The sequence below is a fragment of the Sus scrofa genome, chromosome 1, assembly GCF_000003025.6.
Source record: "Sus scrofa isolate TJ Tabasco breed Duroc chromosome 1, Sscrofa11.1, whole genome shotgun sequence".
NCBI classification, from domain to species: Eukaryota; Metazoa; Chordata; class Mammalia; order Artiodactyla; family Suidae; genus Sus; species Sus scrofa.
Genome location: NC_010443.5, coordinates 156,144,068 through 156,170,974, shown reverse-complemented (window position 1 = coordinate 156,170,974; position 26,907 = coordinate 156,144,068). Strand labels below are relative to the sequence as shown.

The 26,907-nt window shown below is 35.4% G+C and overlaps 2 long non-coding RNA genes across 3 annotated transcripts in view; one reads left to right on the top strand and one right to left on the bottom strand.

The window, feature by feature from the left end:
• The window catches only part of LOC110261626, a 110,924-nt gene extending 97,108 nt beyond the window's left edge, over positions 1-13,816 (top strand). The window contains exon 3 of the long non-coding RNA XR_002345996.1: positions 13,681-13,816. This is a non-coding gene — a long non-coding RNA (uncharacterized LOC110261626). The remainder of the gene's footprint in view (positions 1-13,680) is intronic.
• LOC110261625 overlaps positions 1-26,907 on the bottom strand; it is a 194,782-nt gene that overhangs the window by 14,702 nt on the left and 153,173 nt on the right. For both annotated transcript variants that reach the window (XR_002345989.1, XR_002345995.1), the window contains one exon: positions 8,496-8,566. This is a non-coding gene — a long non-coding RNA (uncharacterized LOC110261625). The remainder of the gene's footprint in view (positions 1-8,495; positions 8,567-26,907) is intronic.

Below are 26,907 nucleotides of genomic sequence, written 5' to 3'. Positions count from 1 at the left end.
TTATCCATTCTACTATTTATGAATATTGATGTGATTTTTAGTTTTGAGAATTTACAAGTAATGCTGCTATAAACATTCTTGTAGTTTCTTTTAGTGTATATGTGTGCACTGCCAATATATAGTAAACATATTTCTATTGAGTTCATATCTAAAAATGGAATTCCTGGATCAGAAACTATGCCTCCATTTTATTTGATTAAATAGTAACAAAAACAATTCCAAAAAAAGTAGTACAGATTTACATTGCCACCAACAATGTGGGAGAGTTTTGGCTGCTCCACTTCTCTCCTACCACTTGGTTTTATCTGCCCTTTTTCATCTTAAGTGTGTAGGTATCTAGACATCTTAAGTGTCTATTGCATTTTGGTTTCAATTGCATTCCCCCTAATGACTAATGAAGTCAAAAGATTTCCATGTTTTTTCACTCTTTGGATATTGTTTATTGTAAAGAGCCTGTTCAAGTATTTTGACCATTTTTCTGTCTAGTGGTTTGCATTTTCTTTATTGATTTATAGGAGCTATTTATATCCTAATCTCTATGAATGTAAATATATTCTTCCAGTTGCTGGTTTTATATTATAATGTCCCTTACTTTATTAGTCTACTAAAAATGAGCTATAATACAAACTCTAGTCATAAAATCACGAGTTATAATCAAATTAATCCATAGAAGAAGATGGTATTTATTTTGATAAGTATGGAGATAAAGTAATAGCTATTTTAAACTGGGGGAAACGTTTTAGGATTGAAGCAGCAGCAGAACACATCACAGGAAAGAGCAACATAATTACAAAAAGCAAAGAAAACATTTTCAGATGAAAAAATAACCTGAAATTTAGAGATAGACTTTGATAATCTGAGGATGGTTATGAATGTTACAGAAAGCCAAAGACTCTAAGTATAGACTACTTAATGTGTTTTGTAATAGATTATTATAACTAAAAAGAGATTAATTTCAATAGTTGGCTGGAATGAACCAGAGTTCAGTGAAGAGGAAATGAGGAACTTCAGGCAACAGATATGCTTCTTTTTCAGGAAGTTTGTAGGAAAGGAAAGGAGTAGCATGAGAAGCTGATATTGTTATTGTGACCTCTCTTTTAACCAGAGTTATTTATATAGGAATATTTTTTCTATTGTCAAATTTGTATATTTGTTCATTTAAAAAAAAAAGGTTTTGTCCTGTGTTGTGGTAGCATTTTCTACATGCTACAGGGACACTGAAAGTCATTTCATTCTGTAATTTGAAAGTAAAATTATTTTTATATTGAAAACATTATTAAATTCAGTAGCTGAATGAACTCTTTAAATACCCTTAAATGTTTGTACAAGGAATTGCTATCTTTCCCCTTATGTCATCTATCCTGGATTTTTTTTTTTTTTAAACTTCTTAAAGCTGACTGTCTCCTTCCTGGTCATGCAATAGGAATATTCTTCCTCCCAGATCTCTAACTTGAGGGCTTAATTTCCTTTCATAGTTGTATATTCAGCTTCTAGGATCACTCTTGAAATCTTTCTTCAATGTGTAGAATATGTTAACAATAGAAGTAAAATAAAACACCATGAATGTATAGTTTAATATAATTTTAAAAACTGGTAGTGAGCTCTGAAAGGAATTCAAACCAACACTGTATAAATAATTTATGTTATAAAATAAAAAGAAATATAAACACTCAAAAAGATTATATAAAACAAAAATAATGACTTAAGCAATACATTGGAAATAAAACTATAAATTATATTAAGAAATAACAGAAGTGAGGGGGTTCTTCCCAGGGAGAGAAGGCTTGGGAGGTAAGAGACTGATTAACATAAACTAATGAATACACGGGGGAACAAATTTAGCTAGAAGTAAAATTTAAAAGTTCTTCATGTCTTTTCCCTGCTTAAATTCATTCAATGATTTACTATTCCCTTTGGCAAGAATGGAAAGAATGATGTTTTCTTCAGTTACTTGTTGTCATATATCTCCTCTATGGTCCTACTTTAATTTTAATATTTTTTCCTACCTATTATTTCTGCTTATTTCTCCATGTGATCTCTTATTTTGGTTTCGTATTGCTGACACACCTCCTACCTCATTTACTGGGCTTATTGTGCTTGCTTTAAAACCTAGGTCTACCTATGCTAGTATGTTTACTACTGGGTGGCATCTATAATCCATCCATTATTTTACATCTCAAGTATCCATCTGCTTTAGCTTCTCTTCCTTGGGAATACTGGTTTTTTAGAATGTATATGGAAAGGCCACAGGCTAGAGGCAGGTCAGCAAAGAAAAAGGACAGTCCAAAGAAAGATGACTGCATGAGTATTAGGTGGAAAGCCAAGGGTTCCACCTATCAGAGTAAATCACTCCCATTTTGTATCAACTCATCAAACCACTAACACATTAGCTTTAAATACTTAGGAAAAAGCATCTTGGCAGGGAGCCTTGCAGATTATCATGCACCAGCTATGGAAGTTTGGAGAAAGGAGTTGAAGTAAAATATAAAAGCAGATCAATTCTTACTTTTTTTCTTTGCAGTTCTGCCCAAGCATGAGTTCTGATCTCACCTTCAAGGACACAGATTCCAGGGACTGTACCCTTACTACAATTTTTGCAATAAGGGAATAAGTACTGCTTTCTTCTCAAAGCAAAGAAGGCAGAGAGCAAGAGAATTTAACCATATTAAAAAAAAAAAAAAAAAAAAAAACTCCTCGGAGCCTTGGCTTCTATCATTTTAGATTCTGTGTTTTCCTTCAGAAGCTTCTCTTTGGTTGATCTTTGCAGGAGGAACCTGCACTGTGGGCAAATTCATCATCTTGGCAGCAGCCCAAACTGGATATAGCCCTAATCCCCCCAGTGAGATGAAAAACAAAGCAGCTGAAGGTTTTAGGCCGGTACCAAGAGTTCAGATTTCAACAGGCTGTATTTAAGTGTCTTCACCATACAAATATTGTCAAGTCGAGAAACTCAATGAAATCATGTATGATGTGAGCGTAGATACAGGGTATAAGGGAACTGAGAACAGAGTTCTGTAGGACCCCAATATTTAATACCCCGTAGAGTTTAGAAAATGGAAAAAAAATCTAGCAAAGCTTATGAGAAATAGTAAGTAGCAAGGTAATACAAATGCCTGAAGGGATTGGTATTATTTAAGTAGGAGGAGAAAGTTTTTGAAGACATAGATGACAACAATAAATGTCGAATGTTGCTGAATTGTCAAGTAAGAACAGGACAGAGAATTATACCTCAGGAATTGGAGAGAATAAATACAGACCTCTCTTTCAAAGAATTCGTAATAAATGAGAGAAGAAAAATTGGGTTGCAGGCAGATATGTTAACTCAAGATAGTTGAAGCTAAGAGATATTACACTTCCTTTTTTCTGAAGGAAAGAACCAGTGAAGAAGAGACTATTTATCACAGTCAACAGAGATGGATTAATTATAGACAAAAATCCAATGCTCAAGTAGAATGTGTATTTTGATGAGGAAATTAACTGATGGGAAACAACAGTCCTTATCACAAAGTATGTTAGCATTAAGTACATGCTACTGTGATGTTACTGATATTTTCAATATCATTGTAGATTTTAGTTTCTTTCCTATATCTTCATTATTTATCACTTCATTTTCATTTTCCTCCAACATATACTTGTTGAATTTAATTTTAGTAACTCCATTCTTGTTTTTTTCATTATTATGAGCTAATATTTAATCAATCAGCATTTTATTGGGTTCAATGGAGGATGGGTTAACAAAAACAGGCGATTCATCCACATCAGGAACCCTCATTAATAAGGTGTCACAATACTGACCTTTGAGTTTGTTATTATTTTCTTAATGTACATATATAAAATCTAAATCACAAAATGCTAAAGTGATTTTTCTAATCACTCCATACAAAAGCTACTTTGCAACTAATTCAATATAATGCATATAAATAAAACAGGTGCTGCATTTAAAAATGTATTCTGCATCAATGAATATATAAGATTAGGATAAAAATAGATACCTTAGCTGTGTCTGGTCTACTAAATCATAGCTAGCAGTCACTGGCCAGAGGGCCACCATGTATAAATGCCGCGGTTGCCCTTTAAAATCAAGTAATACAGGGTAAGAGAAAAAAAATTATTCATAATATCCTGGGCATTCATAATTCAGAAACTCTTTAGAGACACTGTTCTTTCTTGTATATAATTAAACACCTTAATGGTAAATCATTCTGCAATGTATCATTAATCCAAGGCCACAACAGCAATACTGTTGGCTGCTAGGGAACAGACTGTGGTAAATACACCATCTGCCCAAAGATTCCTTCAAATCAATATTGACTGACAATCTCCAAAAAAGAAAAAAAAATGGCACTATCTTCTGAAGCAGGAAAGTGAATGATTGAAACTGGTCTTGCTATACACTTGGCCTTGTACACAGTTGTCATTGGAGCAACTGGCAGAAAAATATAAGAGCTACTCAATAATTTGAGTTTACAGAAAACAACTTTAACATTTCTGCCTGACAGCACAGTATCTAAATCCCTTTCCTCCAGTTACCGCTTATTGATGGAATACTGTTCTACTAAAAGGCAACTCAGAAATTAAGTTAGTAATATCCAATCAAAGCAGCTGACTGGATAGGTGAGGTAATGCCTCCAACTGTGTTTAAATTAATTTCCACTTTTCTAATAACGATATTCAACTTGTTTTAAATATGAGAATATTCAGTTCAGTCTAAGAGCTTAGTTATATGTGTATGAGGTGGAACAGAGTCATGCTTCAAAAACTGTAGAATCAGATAACAATTACAGCAAATTTTATAAGTTTTTCAAAGGTCAAAAATGACTGAAAAGTTACTTGGAAATGGGCAAAGCTACAGGGAAAATAACTAGAATTTATAATGACCTTTACGCCAATAACATGAAAATTATAAAATGCTTACTTTTTCACTTTTCCATGTGGATATCATTTTTGAAAAGTTTCAAACAATATACAAAGTAAGAAAGCTCAATGGGGCTAGATCCACAGAACTGGCATAAGAACACCCACAATTTATGCAGAAAAAGTACTGTCAGAAGGAATGTGCTACAGGCACCTGTGTGATGAAAAAAACACACATTGATTCTCTGAACCAATATGACAGGTGTTAAATCCCAGCTTGACCATTGACTAGATATGTGACACTGGGAAATTCATTTAAGTTCTTGGTACTTTGAGTATCCGTATCTCTATGTAAGAGAATGCTTGTGAAGATTTAATGAAGAAATATGTGTAAAAGCCTCTACCCATAGTACCTGGGATAAATGGTATTTTCACCAATCCAATAATAATTTTATATTTTATTTTTATGTATATATACATATAGCAAGGGTGGTGCTGTTTGTCTTGTTCAACCTTTCTAAATCCACTGGGGCTTAAAACAGTTAAGTGGATTTTTATTCTCACTGTTTATTGTTAGAATTCAAAGGTCACAGTCCCCAAGCAACCATGATTATTGTTTGTTTAATTTAAAATATGTATGACAGAATTAGAAATATTACATCCCAGTATCACTAATCGCAAATTCAGTTAGGAAACATCTAAATAATTCAATCAAAAATATACTTTAAATGCATTTGATGTGTTTAACTTCTAGCTTCTTTAAGCAGAAATAAAAATAGGGTGAGAGTGTTTTGATATATTTTTGTAGGAAATAAAGTCCATAAACCAAAATTACATGCATTAAAATATTCAAAAGCCTGAGGAAAGTGTTTCTATTAACTCCTATGTCCAAGGGTCAATTTGAAGGGTCAGTTTTTGATTCTTTAAGAAATTATGTTATTGTCAGTTGGTATTGGGTTTACAGAACTTAATAAGCTTCCATTTTTTGGTAGAATTTCTATTCATTATACCAGCTGTAAGACTAAAAGAAATATTAATCACCCTAAAACTTGATTAAGTCAGTTACTGATTATCACTCTTAAGTAATGTTAAGACAATGACAATGACAAAATCAGGCAGGACATGCTGGTTTCTTTCTTTTTTGTGGGAGGGAGGGAAGGGTTTTTTTTTTTTTAATTGAAGTATAGTTGATTTACAATGTTGTGTTTCAGGTGTATAGCAAAGGAATTCAGTTATACATTATATATAGAATATAATGTGTGTGTGTATATATATGTGTGTGTGTATGTATATATATAGATAGATAGATACGCAGTCTTCAAATTCTTTCCCCTTAGAGATTATTATAAGACATTGAGGGTAGTTCCCTATACAGTAGGTCCTTTTTGGTTACCTACTTTATATAGTGTGTATATATTTATCCCAAACTCCTAATTTATCCTTCCTCTCCCTTTTCTTCTTTGGTAACCATAAATTTGTTGTCTAAGTCTGAGAGTCTATTTCTGCTTTGTCAATAAGTTCATTTGTATCATTTTTTTAGATTCCACATATAAGTGATATCATATCTGTCTTTAGTTATTATAATAATATCTGTTGCATCCATGTTGCTGCAAATGGCATTATTGCATTTTTATGGGTGAATCATATTCCATTGTGTGTGTGTGTAAACACATGCATACATACTGCATCTTCTTTATTCATTCATCTGTCAATGGACACTTAGGTTGCTTCCATGTCTTGGCTAATATAAACAGTTCTGCAGTGTGGGTGAGGGCCTATATCTTTTCAATTTATATTTTTCTCTGGTTATATAACCAGGGGTGGAATCACTGGATCAAATGGTAGGTCCATTTTTAGTTTTTTAAGGAAACACCATACCATACTCCCTAGTGGCTGCACCACTTTACATCCCCACCAACAATGTAGGAGGGTTCCTTTTCCCTCACACCCCCTGTGGCATTTATTATTTATAAACTTTTTGATAATGGCCATTCTGATAGGAGTGAGAACTACTTCACCATAGTTTTGATTTACATTTCTCTAATAAGTAATAATGTTGAGCACTTTTTCATGTGCCTGTTGAGCCCATGCTTTTTAGAGTTAACAAGTCTCAGTTTGCTGAGGTTCCTACCTCCTTGCCAGGTAGACATGATATAGGAAGTATCACTGGGACCACTGACAGAGCCAATGTGTGGTAATTATTCTTACCACATCTTACCTACAAAATCACATCTAGAGGAAAATAGTGCATGTAAAATTAAATGTGCTTAGGATATTTTGATTGGCTTTGCTTCATTTTGACTAATTTATATTAAGTAAAAATTCATATATATGTATATATAACCTCATCATACCACACAAGCTCTGAACACAGTATCTACCCTCCTAACAAACTTTTATATACAATATAGTATTAACTACAAGGACAATATCAGAAAGCAAATCTCCAAAGAGTATTCATCTTGCATGAGACTTTATGCCTGTCAATTAACAACTCCCTTTCCCCCAACTCCCTTCAGCCTCTGGCAACCATCATTCTGCATTCTGCCATGAGTTTGACTATTTTATATACACCACGTTAAGTAGAATCACGTAGTATTTGTTCTTCCATGTCTGACATGTTTCATTTAGCATAATGTCCCAAAGGTAGATTCATATGGCAGGATTCTCTTTTTTAAAGCTGAATAATGTTCTATTATGCATATACCATATATATTTGCTTTATATATGCAGGTGCTCCTATGTTTCACATATAAATACTTCTGTTACAGCTTTTGATGAATTGACCTTTTTATCATTACATTATGACCTTCCTTGTCTTGTTATAGTTTTTGTCTTAAAGTCTGTTTTGTCTTTTATAAGCATAGGTACCTCTGCTTTCTTTTGCTTACCTTTTGTTTTTTTGGATGGGGGTGAAGGAAATATTTTTCCATCTGTGTTTCCTTAAAGCTAGTGTGAGTACATGCAACATATCAATGGTTTTTATCCATTTTGCCTATCTCTGTCTTGACTGGAGTATTTAGAACATTTAAGGTTGTTATAGGTATGGGCTTACTGTTGACATTTAAATCATCTTTTCTGACTGTTTTGTAGTTCTTTTTGTCATATCCAGTTTGTGTTCCTGATACACAGTAGGATCTAACAAACTGAAAGGTCAGAGTTTGGAACAGAGAAAGGTTTATTGCAAGACCAAGCAAGGAGAATGGGTAGCTTAGGCTCCCAAGGACTTCAGCACTCCAATGACTTTTAGGCTAGGTCTTTTAAAGACAGTGTTATGGGAGAAAAGTTGGAGTGTGTTATCAGCTCATGGATCTTCTGAGTAGTTGGTGGTGAGGTAGTGGGGTGATGTTTTAAGCATCTCAATCAACCTCCTGGTTCAAACAGATTTGGGTCTAGGTGCTTCTGGTCAGCACACAGTCCCCATCCTCCACTGGGTGATGTACAGGTAGGAGGGTGTCTTAATTTCTCAAAGATACTCATCAAAGTGTTGCCTAGCCCCTTCAGAAGGAACCAGAATCTTGTGACTCTGTTGTGCTCATCATTAACTATTGAATCTGCTCTTTGGAACTTATGGAAGGCCTGGGAGACTAAGGCCTTTTTTTCTACAACCAAAACCAGGGGACGCAGAGGGGGTTTTGTACCTGGGAAGGCCCTGCAGATCCTGTTTGATTTCATTCCCTTTTGTTTGATTATCCTCAATCCTGAGAGGAACCTGGAAGGGGCAAGAAAAGGAATAAAGTTTTAGAAAGAGATTAAAAGTCAAACTTGGCAGTTTTGGGGGGTGGGGGAGACTCAGTTTTATTTTATATCTTTCTACCTTTCTTGTCCTCTTCATGACTTGATGATTTTCCACAGCGCTTTGCTTTCTTTTTTATCTTTTGTGTATGTACTATAGGTTTTGCTTTGTGGTTATGAAACCAAGCAGAGTCCTAAGAGGCCCTCCCAGGTACAAAAGCCTGTCCTCCCCTGCCCCCAGTTTTTCTTGTTTGTTGGAAAAAGACTCCAGCCTCCTAAACCTTCCAAAAGTTCCAAAGGGCAGTTTCAAGCAGCTACTGAGTAGGGGAGGGAGGGATACAGAAACAAAAGCAAAGTAGTTTAGAAACAAGAGTTCTATGATAAAAACCATCCTAGGTCTTCTTCAAGAGAAAGTGGTCCTAACAATTCAATAATATCTTTGAGCTGTTCTGTAGGAAGTAAGGCCCCCACCCAGGTGGAGGATGGTGACTATCTGCTGAGAATTCAGAATGGGAACTGGAAGGTTGATGATTGAGATTCCTAGAACCACACCCTGTTACCACCAACAACCAATCAGAAGAAAGTCACACATCCTGCAGGCCTCCGTTCAAATGCTGCCTTTATTTTTTTATTTTTTTTATTTTTCCACTGTATAGCAAGGGGGTCAGGTTATCCTTACATGTATACATTGCAATTACAGTTTTTTCCCCCACCCTTTTTTCTGTTGCAACATGAGTATCTAGACATAGTTCTCAATGCTATTCAGCAGGATCTCCTTGTAAATCTATTCTAGGTTGTGTCTGATAAGCCCAAGCTCCCGATCCCTCCCACACCTTCCCCCTCCCATCAGGCAACCACAAGTCTCTTCTCCAAGTCCATGATTTTCTTTTCTGAGGAGATGTTCATTTGTGCTGGATATTAGATTCCAGTTATAAGTGATATCATATGGTATTTGTCTTTGTCTTTCTGGCTCATTTCACTCAGGATGAGATTCTCTAGCTCCATCCATGTTGCTGCAAATGGCATTATGTCATCCTTTTTTATGGCTGAGTAGTATTCCATTGTGTATATATACCACCTCTTCTGAATCCAATCCTCTGTTGATGGACATTTGGGTTGTTTCCATGTCCTGGATATGGTGAATAGTGCTGCAATGAACATGCAGGTGCATGTGTCTCTTTTAAGTAGAGCTTTGTCCGGATAGATGCCCAAGAGTGGGATTGCGGGGTCATATGGAAGTTCTATATATAGATTTCTAAGGTATCTCCAAACTGTTCTCCATAGTGGCTGTACCAGTTTACATTCCCACCAGCAGTGCGGGAGGGTTCCCTTTTCTCCACAGCCCCTCCAGCACTTGTTATTTGTGGATTTATTAATGATGGCCATTCTGACTGGTGTGAGGTGGTATCTCATGGTCGTTTTGATTTGCATTTCTCTTATAATCAGCGATGTTGAGCATTTTTTCATGTGTTTGTTGGCCATCTGTATATCTTCTTTGGAGAAATGTCTATTCAGGTCTTTTGCCCATTTTTCCATTGATTGATTGGTTTTTTTGCTGTTGGGTTGCTAGAACACACCCTCACACCATGCACACAAATAAACTCCAAATGGCTGAAAGACTTAAATATACGACAGGACACCATCAAACTCCTAGAAGAAAACATAGGCAAAACACTCTCTGACATCAACATCATGAATATTTTCTCAGGTCAGTCTCCCAAAGCAATAGAAATTAGAGCAAAAATAAACCCATGGGACCTCATCCAACTGAAAAGCTTTTGCACAGCAAAGGAAACCAAAAAGAAAACAAAAAGACAACTTACAGAATGGGAGAAAATAGTTTCAAATGATGCAACCGACAAGGGCTTAATCTCTAGAATATATAAGCAATTTATACAACCCAAATGCTGCCTTTAAAAAGTCTTCTCTGAAAACCATCAGGGAGTTTGGGTCTTGGTCATACTCCTGGCACAGCCCTTGAAAAAACCTTTCTCTGCTCCAAACTCCAACTCTTCAGTTGGTTTGGCCTCACTGTGTGAGGAACATAGGAACTTGGGTTTAGCAAGAGCTCTCATGAGTTTACGTAAGACACTTTATAGCTATAAGTCTATTTTAAGCGCATAACTTTGAATGCACACAAAAGCTCTGTTTCTTTATCTTCCTTCACTACATTGAATTCTGCACATTAAGTAAAACAGCCACCTTTCCTAGTCTTGACTGGTCTCTTGTAGGACAGGAATCTCCTCATCAGCTTGGTCTTAGGCTGTCACTGTCTCTTAAGCCTTTGTGATTATCCACACCTCCATATTTGTTCTTAATGGTTCCAAGTAGTTGAGAGTGTGCCTGGACCCGTCAAGGTCCCAGAGGGGAGGATCACAGCCAGCACCCAGATGCAAGCTGATGAGAAGCTGGACCCTCAAGTCACAACTAGAAAAATGTATAGTTAATCCCTTCCAGGAAGAAGCTGAGAGGAGGGCATCTTTGCCTGCCAGGTGATTTTGGTGCCTGTCCTTCAGAGAAGTTGTAAAAATTAGAGATTAGTTACGTGGACAAGCTCTTCCGGGGAGATACTGGCAACTTGGTTTTATTGTTGAGTGAGCAGGAGAGAGAAGGTGGGGGGAGTAATCACCACCACCTCTGGGGGACTCTTTAAGAGTCTCAGTCCCCCTTATTTGCTTGCTAAACAGGAATCAGACCCTCAGGCAGCAGCCTGTAAAGTGTGCAGTCAATCCCATGCCAGTGAAGGATGGGAGATGGATGATCTTGCCTGTTCTCCCTGAGCTGAGTCCTATGCAGACAGTCATAGGGCTTGCTCACAGGCCTGGTAAGAACACTTCTTTGTTCAGTCCTGTGGGACTTGTGAACGCAAGCCTCACTGCCTATCAGAGCCAGGTTATCTGGGGGTCTCTCCCCGGGTGGCAGTTGTAAAAGCAGAGGTGCCAGATATCTGTGTACAATTTCCTTCCAGAGCTATACAGGGAGTCTGATAATATTGCTGGAGTGAGTGGGGCGGGGGGGAAGGAAGTGAACTGGGCAGGGGATCACAGCCAGTCCCTAGACTTGTGCTGTTAAAAAGCCAGGCCTACAGGCAACAGTGTATAAAGTAGGCAGTCAATTCTCTTTCAGAAAAGCCTGGAACAGGGACAGCTTTGCCTGCCCCTCTACACTGTGGCCTGGGAGAGAGCTGTGGTGAACGCTCTCACACCCTCAGGAACTGCTTTTCTGTTGGCGGTAGTCCTATAGCTCCCCTGGATGTGACCCTTCTTGCTTTCAGATCTAGTAATTTAGATCTTTGTTGAGTTTCAAGGCCCCTTCAAAAAGACTGAACTCAAAGCCTCTGGCCAAGAGGAGAATTACCAGACCCTTATCATCACCCCACCCATCTCATTGTAATGCCCCTTCCCCTACTTGAACCATCTGGCCTATTCCTCTGTCTACTAGGAAAGGTGCGTGGCTCACTCCTCACCCCCTGTAGGGTCCTGATACGCCCCAACCAGCCAGCAAGTGTATCATAAAACCCAACAAATCAGCAGGTGTATCTCAAGACCTCTCCTCTCCCTGGGCTGCAAAAACAGACATGACTGCATATTCATCACTAGCTCTGCTGATTGTCATAAAGTTTTCTGGTTGCACTTGTGTATCTCTTATCTCAATCGACTCTACTTTCTCCCCACCTCACCATGCTCAATAAACTCTTCTTTCTTTTCATACTTATACAAGCCTGGAAACTATGCTTCTGACCCACAGGCAGAGACCATAGCAATCTCTTTTAAAAGTCAAGGAGCTGGAAGTGCTGTTCAAACCCTTTGCCTCAGAAAAGACTAGGAGCTGGCCATTCCCTCTGGATGGTAGGGCTGTAGTCTGCCCAGGTAGGGTTTATAGCAAGAACATGACTCAGCTTTTCCTACCCTTTCCAATGTGGGTATTCCCTCATATACTCGTGTGTAGGCACCACTCAACTAGTTTCCACATTTCTCATAGTGAACTGCTATATGTAGGGGGACATTTACTGTGTCTCTGGTAGGGGACAGTTCAGGAGGCTCTTATGTCACCATCTAGGGTCCCTCCACTCAGCCTTGTCCTAAAGGTGTGGGGCTCATCTCAGTTTTGATTTGCATTTCCCTGGTGATTAGTCTGTGTGTGGGGAGGGCAATAGGCATGCACTTAGCAAAGACTGTCATAACTATTAGACTAATAGAGCAACCAAATAATGGGCTCTTCCCTAAGGCAGATGGTAGCACATTGCCTGGGGGACAGTTTGCACATATTACACTGACTTTATATGTTAAGCATCTGACATTGTAATTAGCTTTGTAAAAATGCCCTCCTTGCCAATCCTTTTGGTTTGTTAGTGATCAATTTGAAATCCATGACTTGCATTTTAAATGAGTCTTCAAGTATGGATTAGACTTGTTTTAGTTTTAGAGTTTAATTTTGTTGTGAACAAACTTAACATTAGTACGTACAGATCCTCCAAATCAATTAGGTCTATAAAGGAAAAGAATCTTTTTTTTTTTTTTTTTTTTTTTTTTTTTTTTTTTTTTTTTTTTTTCTGTGATAGGCTGAGAACAGCCATCCCTCATCAATCTGTTTTCTAAGGAAAGATACACAGTGCAGGATGTGGGCATTTGTGCCAAGATGATTGACTTTCAGTTCATTAACCTAAAAGCTGAGTTACTCTCCCAAATTCTTAAAGTCTCAGCCCTCCTGCCAGCAGATAATTTGACAGCAGAAAACTAGCCGTTGGAGAATTAAGGTAAGAATTCATTATTGGGTAAATATAGTAAACCCATTTAACAAAATATCATCAAGTGTTACAAATAATGAAAACTAAATGGCACTTGTCAAAACTGTTTTATAAAAGGATATTTCCTGAACTACTTGCTTCGGGTTTTTTGGTTCATTTTTATAACAAAAAGTAATACACAGATATGGTCAAATTAGCTTTCCACATAATTAACGTGAACTGTAAAACTTTTACTAAGCTGCATGATAGATTTAGAAGCTCTAAAACTTCCAAATATTTTTTTTTCAATAACTTGATGAATAGTTGGAAAACTTGAATATCCATTTTTTTCTGCTTCCTTTTAGCCAAAATGGCCTCAACTTCGCCCCAGCTTGACTCAGCTTAAGGTAGGCTCTTCCTGACTCTAGGCCCTTGACCTCCCCTTTTCTTAGAACACTGACTTTAGAAAACGTGCTATAGTAAATTCTTTTTCTATCCCTTTGAAATGTAAATCTCCTACCTGCCTCCTGCCAGTCTTACAACTCAGAAATGTATTTTTCAAGGACCTGGGAGCCAACTCTTTGAAATACCACCATCAAGAAAGCTAAGTCCCCTTTCTCAGTCTCTGTGGGCAGGTAAGAACCTACCTTCAATAAAGGAAGATTAGAAAACACAGATAGTCTAGTCTCGCTGACCAGCCTCCCTCCTGAAGTCTCCCTTACTCTATTAGGTTCGCCGTTTTAAAAATCCTCCCACTCTTTGTTTCAGAGAAATTGAGTTCAATGTCTCTTTCACAGTGCAGCAGTCTTGACCCCCTGTTTCAAGAATCTCGAATATCTTCCTTGCCTGTTTGACCTGCCATATACATTTTTTTTTCTTTGACACATAGATTTATTATAACTACTTGTTTGTTACCTTCACTACATTTTATAATTTCTGTCCTTTTATCTTTCATTCTTTCTTTTTCTAAGAAAGAAGAATTAAAATAAGTGGAGTATGATCAAGAAAAGATGAACATGAAGCCTTAAAAAAAAAAAAAGAAAAACCTGTTTTCCTGTCTTTAATCAATGTGTTTATATGTTTCCTCCTCAGGTCAACTTAAACATTTTTTTGGCAGGGGGTGGGGGACCAGTTATACACACAATTTTACCTCCCATAAAAGTACTTCATAAAAGAATACTTACGGTACATCTGGGGATATAAAAGACAATTATATGTTGTATTTGGATTAGTGTATTTAATATTTATTTTAATGCTATTCATATGTAATATTATATTGTGGTTTTTATCATTATCATATATGATCCAGCAATTTCACTTATAATATCTATCTAAATAAATGTTCTCAGATTGATCTTCAGTTCTGAAACACCTTTGAGACAGAGCAAAGTCATTATCATGAGAATCCTCCATGGTGTTCATCTATTATAGTTCTTTTTTTATTTCTGAGTTGTATTTCATGGTATGCCTGTCCTACAATGTTTTCATTCATTCACTTATTGATGGACAAGAGGGAATAACTGTTGCAAGTATTTTGTTGCAATCATATGCTTTTCATTTCTCTTGGTAAATACATAGGAGTGGAATGACAGGGTCATAAAGTAGATATATGTTTAACTGTTTAAGAAATTAAACTATTTTCCAAAGTGCTTGGACAATTTTACCTTCTAGTCTGAGGTGTATGGGAGTTCTTCCACTTCTTCATCAAGTCTTTCAATTTTAGCCATTCTGATAGGTGAGTGATGGTTGTTTCCTTATTGAGATTTGAGAGTTCTTTACATATTCTCAATACTCTTTATCAGACTTAGTGTCAGACTTGACTTTTCATTCTCTAAACAAAAGTCCTCCCAAAAAATGAGAAATTTTATATATCAATGCATTTAAACCTAGAATTTTTCTTCTTCAAATTTTCAGCCCACATTCTCTGGGTAATGGACTCTAATTACTCATACATTGGGACTTTTGAAATTGGCCTTAAGTTTACTGGTTCTCTTCTCTATTTTTATTTTATTCATTTTTTTCCCCTCTATGTTTCATTTTGGATAGCTACTATTACTGTAGCTTCAGATTCTATTTGTTTTACTGCAAAATTAATCTTCCACTAATTCCGTCAAGTGAATTTTTCAACTTAGATACTATAAATTTCAGTGTGCAATTATAATTAGGTTTTCCTTTTACCTTTTCTGTCTCTACATATGGAATGTATTTTAATGTACTTGTCTAATTTTTTTTTTTCTTTTTAGGGCTGCATACACAGCATATAGAAGTAGAATTAGAGCTGCAGCTTCTGGTCTATGCCACAGCAATGATGAATCCCAGCCATATCTGTGACCTACACCACAGCTCATGGGCAATGCTGGATCCTTAACCCACTGAGCAAGGCCAGGGGTTGAATCTGCATCTTCATGGATACTAGCGAGTAATCACCTGAGCCACAGTGGGAATGCCTATCTACTTTCTTCTAAATCCAACATCTGTGCCAGTTCTAGATTCATTTTAGTACTTGCTTTTTTTCCTTTTTGGAGTGTATATCTCTGCCTGGTAATTTTATACTAAATAGCAAACATTGTAAAGTTTACCTTGTTGAATACCAGATAATTGTTTTATTCCAATAAATGCTATTGAACTTTGTTCCTGGATGCAACTAAGTTACTCCCACTGAGTCTGAATCTTTCGGATCTTGTTTTAAGAATTATTAGGTGGGACCAGAGTCACTCTCATTGCAGGGTTAATTATTCCCCACTGCTGAGGCAAGATCCTCCTGTGTCCTCTACCCAAAAAAATCATGAATTATGTTTTTCCAATTTGATTGGTAGGAAATAGGCAGTATTTCCAGTCCTGTGTGAGCACTGTTCCTCTTCCCTCAAATTCTTTGGCGCTCTTCTCCAGGCTCTGTGGGTCTTCCACATATTTGGACTGAACAGTCCTTGGCTACACCTCTCAGGAAGAACCTCAGCAATGTTCTCTGCCTGCTCTTCTCCTCCCCAACACTCAGGCCTATCTCCTACTCTCAACTCCATCTCCTCAACTTTATGAGATGGCCATTTTCTGTGTGGTTTCCATATCCCTGAACTGGGAAACTCATCAATTTACAAAGGGAAAAATGAGAAGAAACAGAAAACAAGACAACACATTTAGTAGCTAGGGAGAAAAAAAATAATACAAACGAGAAGAAACTAACATGAGGTAGTTTGAAGAGGGCAATTATGAGATCATTCTTGGTGAGACCTGCAACCTATGGTCTGGGCAAGGCTAGGGAGACATGGTTTTCAAAACATGAAATTTTTTGCAACGTATGAATTCCTCAATTCCTGCCTGTTCTGGTTTTTTAGGCTGCCGTCTTTTGATTTGCTCCCTTTAGTTAGTTCTCCATTAATTTTTCCATCTCCTTATTTTATTTCTGTTTATTTAGTTTCTGCTTAGTCTTAGTCCACATCATTCTGGTTGTATACTTTGCCTGTCCCCACCGCCCAGCCCTACTGCCATTCATTCAGTATAAATACCTAAATCTGCTTATCTGAATTACAACTGACTACAATTATCATCTAGCCATCATTTAGAGTAAGCAAATCTAAATGTGAAACTTTATAAATGTGGAATAAAATATACACTTTATATAGATTAACTTTAGTAATAATAGCCTTCCTAATTATATGAAAGAAGAGATGGGCACAAATCCATTCTCGGGGCTACTTTTATTTGGCCTTTCTTATAATTATACTATGTTTATAGTATTTTTATAGTATTTTTTTAATATTTTTTAATCTCAAGAATATTTAAACCTCCAGTTATGATACAAATTTCTGTTGTTGTAAGCCATCCAGCTGTGATAATTTTGTACAACTGATACCAAAACTTTGGAAACAGATAGAAAAGTGTACTTTGGAAACTGATAGAGTAGGTTTACTTATTTTCAACAAACATACATTGCTCAAAGGATAAAGACTGTCTTGAGATACTTAATAGGTCTTGTTAAATTATCTGATGGCCAAGCCTGGGCTCTGGCTTCAGACTGTGCTGTAAGTATGATCAATCATCCCCAATCCCTTCCCACTTGATAGAGTTTGTTGCTGAATTTATATGCTTGGGATAAAGTATTGTGTGTTTGCAGTGAGTCCAGTGCTTGGTAGAACAGAGGACAGCTATGGTGTCTTGAAAAAGAAATACCGTATTCTCAAAGACAGATATCATGCTGCCTATTAAAATTGTGAACTGAGGTATGTAACATATTATTTTGCCCTTGTTTTTGTCATCTGTAAAACAAGAGTAATTTTTGATTCATAAATTGCTACGGAAATAAAGGATAAAATAAAAAAGGAATATTTAAACCTAAACTATACATATTATAAAATTTGGCAAAGTGGAAACACATAGGTACCCTTTATTTTTTTCCCAATAGCTATAAAAAGGTAACCTTAAATATATTTTTGTAGAAATTTTAACAAAATATCAATGATTTTAATAACTTTCTTTTGTGAAGATTACTTATTAATAAACTTTTGACTATTATTGAGACAAAAGAGCATTAATACCTCCATTATGAGAAGTATGCCAACTAGTGACAATTTGTCAGTGGAAATCCACATGGCTGGACAATGTAGAAAGGACTCTGTTAGCAACCTGGATTGTGGTTTCTATCCTTCTAATTCTAGAGAAGAGAGACCATACAGCAAAGTCCGTACAATGGAAGTCTTTGCTGTGTAATACTTTCACTGGATTCCTAGGTTAGTTCTCTGGGCACCAGGAGGCCATCTTTTCTCTTACTTCAGTGCAAGTCAACATACATCTTCCAAAAAATGGTCAGACACAACACCTTCTAAGTTTTATTTTGTTGCCAGCTCCATCTTGAAATATCAGAATTTTTCCCTGCCTCCCTATATGGCCCATCATTCTAGAATATTATTTTCTCTGTGGATTTTTATCCAATCTTTGAGCAATAAATCCTGGCAGACTACTTTAAAGAGAAGTGGTAATTGTGCTATACTTTGGTATGAAAATAATTATATAAATTTCATAATAAATGTTCTAAATTTTCTTGGATAAAAAGCACAAAAAATATTTAGCATATGCTAATTATTACATGGGGTTGGTGAAGGTAATTGAGTATTTGTGAGCAACTGCTTGTGAGGCATGTGCTTTTATTTACACATGCCTCCTTTAAATTTTTCAAGGGATACTAGTAAAATGAAAAGCAAGTACAGTAGAAAATGAGATTGACATTCATGGGTAAAAACTTAGAATTTGAAGAGAGAGTTACATATGCTAGAATTCCCTTAGGCTACTTCTACTAAAACAGCCAGTTTTTAGGCAGCAGATGGAACATGCAGGCACTGACATCAGTGGAACTCTGCCATTGAATTTTTGACAAAGACAAACTATTCATCAAGGAAGTCTTCATCATTAGACATTTGTGCCTTCAATTTTGGAGAGGAAAACATATTACATCATCATTAGTGTGCAGTACCATTAAAATGATTGAATGAGCCTTATAAGCTTCTTACGCTTTTAATTTTGTGGGCACTGAGGGGTGTGTGCAAGTGTGAAAGATGAAAAGCCATAGCAACTATCAGATTATAGGTTCTGAGTATAAAAAGTGGATTTATTTCAACCTTATCTTTCCTTTTCACCCTTGAACCAAAGAGTTTCTGTCGCGCTACAATTACGCAAATATTTGCCATTAGGTTTAAAAATCTTTGTTGTGATGATTTTATAATTTAAGCGAACACAGAAAAAACTGTAGTCTTAAATACAATATGACATTTAGTAATTTGTTATTAACTGAGAAAAAATAATTTAAAAAAAGACATAGTTGTAACTTTTATTTCACGTTAATTTCACCTTTCCTTACAGAGGGACAATTTCAGTCTTTTAGGCAGTGTAACTTTTTGAATTTCAGTATCATACACTACAACCCTGACAAAGTTCTGTTCCTTCCCTGTCAGAAATTATCTCTCAATTCTTACATACACACTCCCTCTTTTAAATGGTCAGTATATGCTTTCTGTTTACATCATGAACTCATTTATATTAAGACTAATTAGAAGCTGAAAAATGATTGAATATGATTTCTTACCAAGGTGAGCTGGTTTTATTTCAGGGGTGCTTTCTAAATATATACTATGAATCTCAAAAAAAAAAAGAAATGGATTTTTAGAGGAAATATTGTATAATATAAAGGATTATTAGAAAACAAATTAGTTTTGATGCTTCAAAAATGAAATTGTTAATTAACATTTTAAAAATTAACTAGATGTCAGTTTTCTATATCTGAAAGGTACTTGGAGCAAAGTGACTTTTCAGCATATCTCAACTGAAAATTATCCAAACCAATGAAGAAGTGAAGCGTGAAAAAATAACTGAGTTTCATTTAATCCCTTCTTTATCAAAGAAAAATCCTTCAAATTTATGTGAAGTTAAAATGCTAAATTAAAATATTCAAAATTCTCAAGATTGTTTTGGGGTTAACATCACCTTATGGTTGTTCATGTTTTATGCATTTTATCTACAGCCACTAAACCCTATCACACCAAATTATTGTAAGTTATTATGGCAAGTTTATGTTGCCAATGTATGAAACAGGTGCCTCAAATGAAAATATTTTTCTTAGGAACTGTTCAGGTTTCAGATTTCAAAAACTGTCTTTTTTTTTTTTCCATTCAGTCATGACCTATTTTTCCTTGATATTGTCTCTCTGAACCGCTACATTTAGACATTGCCTCTGGCTGTGAGTGATTTGCTCTTCATCCACATTGCTTCCAAGGAGTTGGAACATGCTTCATTTTTGCCCTTTTGGATTCACTCCCTTCTCTGGACCCAGCACCTTCAATTGTTCCAGATAACTCCCACCTTGCAGCTCAAAGTTCCTTTAAACTCCATGTCTAAAGAACTTCTGATGATGTATTTCTGGATTGTCAATAGAGCTGTCTAGACCAAGACTGGAATTAAAAACCTCTTGGGCTTTGAACTTTCATAATTGTCATGAATTATATAACCCTGATGAAGCGTAATTTAGATATTGCTTTTTAGAGATACATTCTTTGAATTCACCCCACATCCCTATACACCTTTTAACTCAAAATCAACTTACATAAGCAGGCTCACGTAAAGAAAATAAATCAGTTCTTTTTATTTCCTGTTCACTGCTCTCTGCATTAACATTTTCTTTCTCATTAAGTTATTCACTCAAAGAAAAGAGAAAACATGAGAATTTTAGAATATTCTGATAAAGGTTTTGGGAGAATCATAGAAAGTTTCTGATAGGAGCTAAAATGAGAGTATGTAGGGACATGAAAGTATAGAAGATTAAAAATTGGATACATTCAATAGTTGTTTTGCTCATCTAGATGGTATACTTTTGTATTGATATATACCACACAGTATTTTCTCATATTTAAAAAGGACCTAATAGCAGAAGTCACTGTCATAATTAAAATAAAGTGCATATGGAAATATACTAAGTAAATATATCAAATAAAGTGTACTCAAAAATTACTTATTTGCAAGATAACTTCCTGGTTATCTTATGTACAGAAATGAATAAATACACCAACTAAGATTTTGTTTCAGCAGGAAATTTTTAAAAGACATTTTTAAATCAATAACATGATCATCAATAACATGATTCTTATATATCGTCCATGATTATATTTTAATCTTTCTACTATTCAAAAGCTCATGCTACTTTCTCCAAACATCAACTCATTAACCTCTCTCTCATAACTGCACCACAGAATGAAGAAGGATGCCAGCAGAAATGGGTGAATAAGAGTTAGTGGGGAGAAAGGAATAATATATCTTTTTCACTTCACTGGGAGTTTTTTAATTCTAGAATTGATTTCACATTTTAAAGTTCACCTGCCATCAAGCAGAACCAAAACAATTTACAAATATAGAAACCTGAATATTTGAAAACAAGATCTGTTTGCTTTGTATGTGTAGGCACTCATCCAGTCATTTCAGTCTATCAGCAGAATTCATATACAATCATTGACAAATGCTCTTGCTTTTATATGAAGTTCTATTTTACCTAAATACATGTTATATTATTATGTTTTTCATTGCATGTTAAGTAATTGAATAGAAATCAAAGAAATCATTGTGTCGTAAATAGACAAAAGCAGTGTTTAGGCACTAACTTCTACTAATCCTGCTTTGTAGAATCATCACCACCTCAGTATCAAGAACAATAGCCAGTATCTCTAATAAACTTTCCATTTACTTCTAAAGTTTTTTTTTTTAATGTTCTCAATTTAATAAGCAAGATATTGAGGCTGAATGTTTCAATTTCAAATTCAGTTTAAAAGTCCTCTTTCCCCTTGGTACAGGTTGACCTGGTTCTCCAGTGGGTTGCTTTCTCACTCCCCCCGCCACCTTTGTTTTCCTGGGCTTACTTCAAATTGTGGATGGGAAAGAAGAGAAAGGTATTTTCTCAATTGACTATAACATGTGAATTCCCTGTTCTCTCTTACAGTGGCCATAACTGCTGCTAATCTTGGCAGCATTTTATCGATGTTTAGCTCTTAACTCTCAACCACTTTGAGGGGAATCCATGTAAAGCAGGAAAAAGTTTATTATCCTTGCCATGTGAAAGGGCATTACTCCCTCTCAGCTCTTTCTTGCCTCCTTTACCCCACATCTCCAGGTCCCAGAAGCATCGGTCACTCTAGTTCTGTAGCTCACCTTGAAATTATCCAGATGTAAGTACTCTAGGAGTTAGTGAAGTACTTTATGAGTTAAAGAGATAGAGCATCAGCCAAATCTTCATGGAAGAAGAGAGTAGGAACTGATGACATTGACTCCAAAACACTGCTTCACCCACTCTCTTTTCTTTTTCTTTTTTTTGGTCTTTTGTCTTTTTAGGGCCTCACTCACGGCTTATGGAGGTTCCAGGCTAAGGGCTGAATCAGAGCTATAGCTGCCCACCTACACCACAGCCACAGCAACGCCAGATACTTAACCCACTGAGCGATGCCAGGGATTGAACCCATGCCCTCATGGATGCTAGTCGGGTTCGTCAACCTCTGAGCCATGATGGGAACTCTCACTCTCTCTTTTCTACCACTCTCTTTTCTGCTGAGGGCATAGAGAGGAAGAGTTGAAATGGCACATTTAATCAAGTCCTACCAAGTTAAGGCTGGACTCTGAGCTATTACAACTTTGAACTTATACTGGGCAATAACTTAACATTTTGCCAAATCTCAACTGAAATAAATTCTAGCTGTTACAGTAATATTACTATCTAAATCAACTAAACACAATGGTGAAATTTGTAGTGGTCCAACTGGACTATAAGATCTCAGAGTAGAAATTCCATTATCATTATCTTCATCACACAGCTCCATGTGCAATTTGGACAAACTGTCTATTGAAAAATGTTTAACAAAAGATAACGGTTTTGAAATTATTTTTAGAACCACATTTGACCAGATAATTTTTGTTCATTAATAGGTTTCTTGTTCTGTGAGAATTTTTTTTAGATGTATGTAATCATAGAACTCTAAGGAGGTTTAAGAGTCACAGAAATTATCATCAATTTATGGGAAGTTCCATAATAAGTAGGATGGAATATTTTGGAAGGAAATCACCAAGAAAAACAAATCAAAATTATACTATAATTACTGGTTTGCTACATTTGATAAGATTGCAACAGAAAAACAAACATGTATCATTAGTTATTAGTTAAATAATACTATTTTTGAAAATGCACACAGTATCTGTGATAAGAAAAGTTAGAATCATAGCATAAATACAAAATTTTAATTTAGGATATATTTTCTATCTCTTAATTGTTGAATTTACCATTTAAGCCTATTTGATTACATGTAATAAAACATACATTATACAAAACAATACTTATGCCATCTAAAATATAGCACAAAAGTAAAATATGAAAAGACAGGGAGCAAAATTAGCTGTCTTATTCATTTGTAGCTGTATTAAATGGCTTTGTAAGAATGGAATTAATATGATTATTTCAAAAGACATAAAAAGTTTTTGACAGAAATTTAACACCCCTTCATGATAAAACACTCAACAATCTAGATATAATGAATAACTTTCTCAAACTGATAATGGGTATCTATGGAAAGCCAACAGCTAACATCAGTATTAATGGCAAATAAAGAGAAAACTTTCTCCCTAAATTCACAAAAAAAGACAACTCTTTCCACTTCTATTCAACTTTGTGCTAGATGTTATAATCAGTTCAAATTTAAAAGAAAATAAAAATCATTTGGACTGGAAAAGAAGATTAAACCTATCTCTATTTGAGAATGACAATCTTTTTTTTATAGAAAATATTAAGTAATCCCTTAAGAAATTTTTAGAATAAATTCAACAAAGTTACAGTGTACAAGACTAATATAGAAAAAAAGAATCATTCTTCTAGTATGAACACCCAAAAATAAATTTAAAAATTGCACTTACAAGAGCATCCTACAATAAAATACTTGAGAGAAAATTCAATAGAAGTGAAAATTTTATACTGAAAACTTAAAAATATAGTTAAATATAAAGAAGAGCTAAATAAATGAAAGGTCATCCCATGATCATAAATTGGAACAATTATACTGTTAAGAAGTACCTCCCAACTTGATCTATAGATTTAAGGTAATACCTAACAAAATATAAGGTAGATTTTATGTAGAAATTGACAAACTGATCCTAAACATCATAGGGAAATGTAAAGACTCACAATAGCCAAAACAATTTTGGAAAATAAAATTGAAAAACTACACTTTCTGATTTCAAACTCACAACAAATCTACAATTCTTGAGACTGTATTGTATTGGTATTTAGATAAAACATATAGATCAATAGAATGGAATTGAGAATTTCCAAACACACTTTCAGTAGGATGTTTAGAGCATTCAATTGAGGAAATGATAATCTACTCAACAAATCGTGTTGGGACAACTGGCTATCCACATGGAAAAGAATGACATAGAAACCATACCTCACACCACACCAAAAAACCCTCAAAATGAATGAGACATAAATATAAGCACTAAAATTATTCAAATTAGAATAAAACTTTGGAATAAACCTTTTTAACTTGGATTGGGGAAAAACCATCTTAGATATGGCATCAACAGCATAAGCAACAACAAGGAATAATTAGATTTCTTGCAATTAAAAAATTGTGCTTCAAAGTATTCCATAAAGAAACTGAAAAAATGCATAAAATTGGGAAAATGTTTACAATAATCTCTGGGTTAAGAGACTCATACTTGGAATATATAAAGGACTTATAAAAATACAAAAATAAAAAGAATACAATTAAAAAGTTATTTGTGAGAAAAGGACCTGAATAGACATTTCTCCTACAAAGATACACAAACGAGAAATATGGACATGAAAAAAAATCTCAGGGTCGTTACCAAAGGGGGAGTGCAAGTCAATGCCATGATGAAATACCAAATCAGACACATTACAATAACCATATTAGAAAGTGTAGATGAGGTTGTAGAGATCTTGGAACCCTCATACCCTAGTGGTAAGAATATAAAATGATGTGGCTCTGTTAGAGTACAGCAATAGTTCCTCAAAATGTGAACAGAGTATCCTATGGCCCAGTAATTCCCAGATATTTACTCCTCCTCAGGGGTATGAAAACATACTCACACAAAAAATTTCATACAAATGTATACAAAAGCATTATTTATAATGGCTAAAAATAGGAAACCTGTATGCCATAACCGTTGAATGGATAAGAATGGATATATCCAGTCAAGAGAATACTATGTGGGAATAAAAGAAATAGGTTACTATTAACATTCTACAGCATGGATAAACTGAAATTATCATGCTAAGTGAAAGAAGCTATTCACAAAGCCATATATAGTTCCATATGTATGTAATATCCAGAATAAACAAAGCTATAGATACAGAAGGTAGATTATTAGTTTCCTGTGCATGTTGGGAGTGAGGGGCTCTAGAATGGGGTGTCCTTGAGTGATGGGGGAAGTGAGAGTGATAAAGTTTCTTTTGTGGTTGATTGTAATGTTACAATGAGATTATTATAGTGGTACACAACTCAATGAATATACTAAAAACATTGTATTGTATACTGAAATCAGGTGAGTTGTACTATTCTCAATAAAATGTTAAAGAGGATGTAATAATAATAATTTAAAAAGAACTGCCAGCATTTCCAGTAAGGGGTTGAGAATGCATCAATCACTCAAAGTTTGGGGATGAGGATACATTACCAGCTGACCTCCCACTACTTGAATGGCCTTGCTAAATTTACTCTAATTAGTCTATGTTACAAAAACTCAAATTATGGTTACCATGACTCAGAACACAAATTATTTTAAAAGATGGTTGGGCTGGGTTTTTATTTTCACATATAAGGAGCCTAGAAGTCACCACTTCTTCTTAAAATAACATATAACAATATGAACCAACTAAAAAAACCCAATAACACTTAGTGAAAGAGGGGAGGTCAAGGGAAAACTGCTCCCCACAAGATTGGAGAAGACAGAAAGCCACAAATACAGGGTGTCAGGGCTTATGGGAGCAGAGATGCACAAGCAGAATCGTTCATGGGAACCAGTGCCAGAGTAGGAAAACCTGAACTGTAATTGAAGAACCTCTGGAGGCTCCACATGGACAAGTTTGAGTTAACAACTTCAGAAGGACCCCACAACATTGTAATTTTTACCTCTGGGAACTCAACCAGGTTCTCACAGTAATTATCAGGAAAAAAAAAAAAAAATCCTCTCCTGCTTCTGGTGCAGGGAGGAGAAAAAGAATCATTTTGAAATACTCAGAGCACTCCGTTCTTCTTAAAGAGTCTCTGCTTTTAAAAAAAAAAAAAGAAAAGAAAAGAAAAAAAAAGAAAGGTCTACTTTAAAGGGAAAGTAGTTACCCTGAGGCTAACTTACTAGGTTATTACAAGAGCCCTACTCACACAGAAGAAAAGTAAATACCCAACTCCACTTGGCTTTAGTGCTCCAAGTGGAACAAAGAAAACACAGCCATCCCTTAGTAGCCTATGGAGATTGGCTTAAGGATGTCATATACCAAATATTGACTGATAATCAAGTTCCACACACAGAATAGTACAGTTAGCTCTCTGAAAAAGCATCAAAGAAGCAACGAGTAGAAGTATTAAAACTTTAACTCTTCTTATTCTTAATTGACCTAACAGATAAAAGTTGGTTCAGAATAATACAAAAAAATATATTAAATTGGGTACAAGTTATACATATATATGCTTATGTATCATTATATGTAAATGAAATTAATGGCACTGATGATGAGGCAGAGGAATTAGGACTACCAGTGAAGTAGTACTTTTACTATAAGGAACTCGGACTACCAGTGAAGTGACATAGTGTTAATTCAAAGTGTATGTGGGTTAACTATAAATGGATATTGTAAACTCTAGGGTAACCATTAAAAAAAGGTTAAAAAAAGTATAATCAATATGCTAAAAGAGGAGAGAAAATGGAGTCATAAAATGCACAATTAAAACCACAAAAGGCAGAAAAAGAGTTAAAGATAAAAATAGGGACAAAGACCAAACAAGGGCAACAAATAGAAAACAGTAAAAATTTGTGTTGGATATTAATGCAACTATATCAAT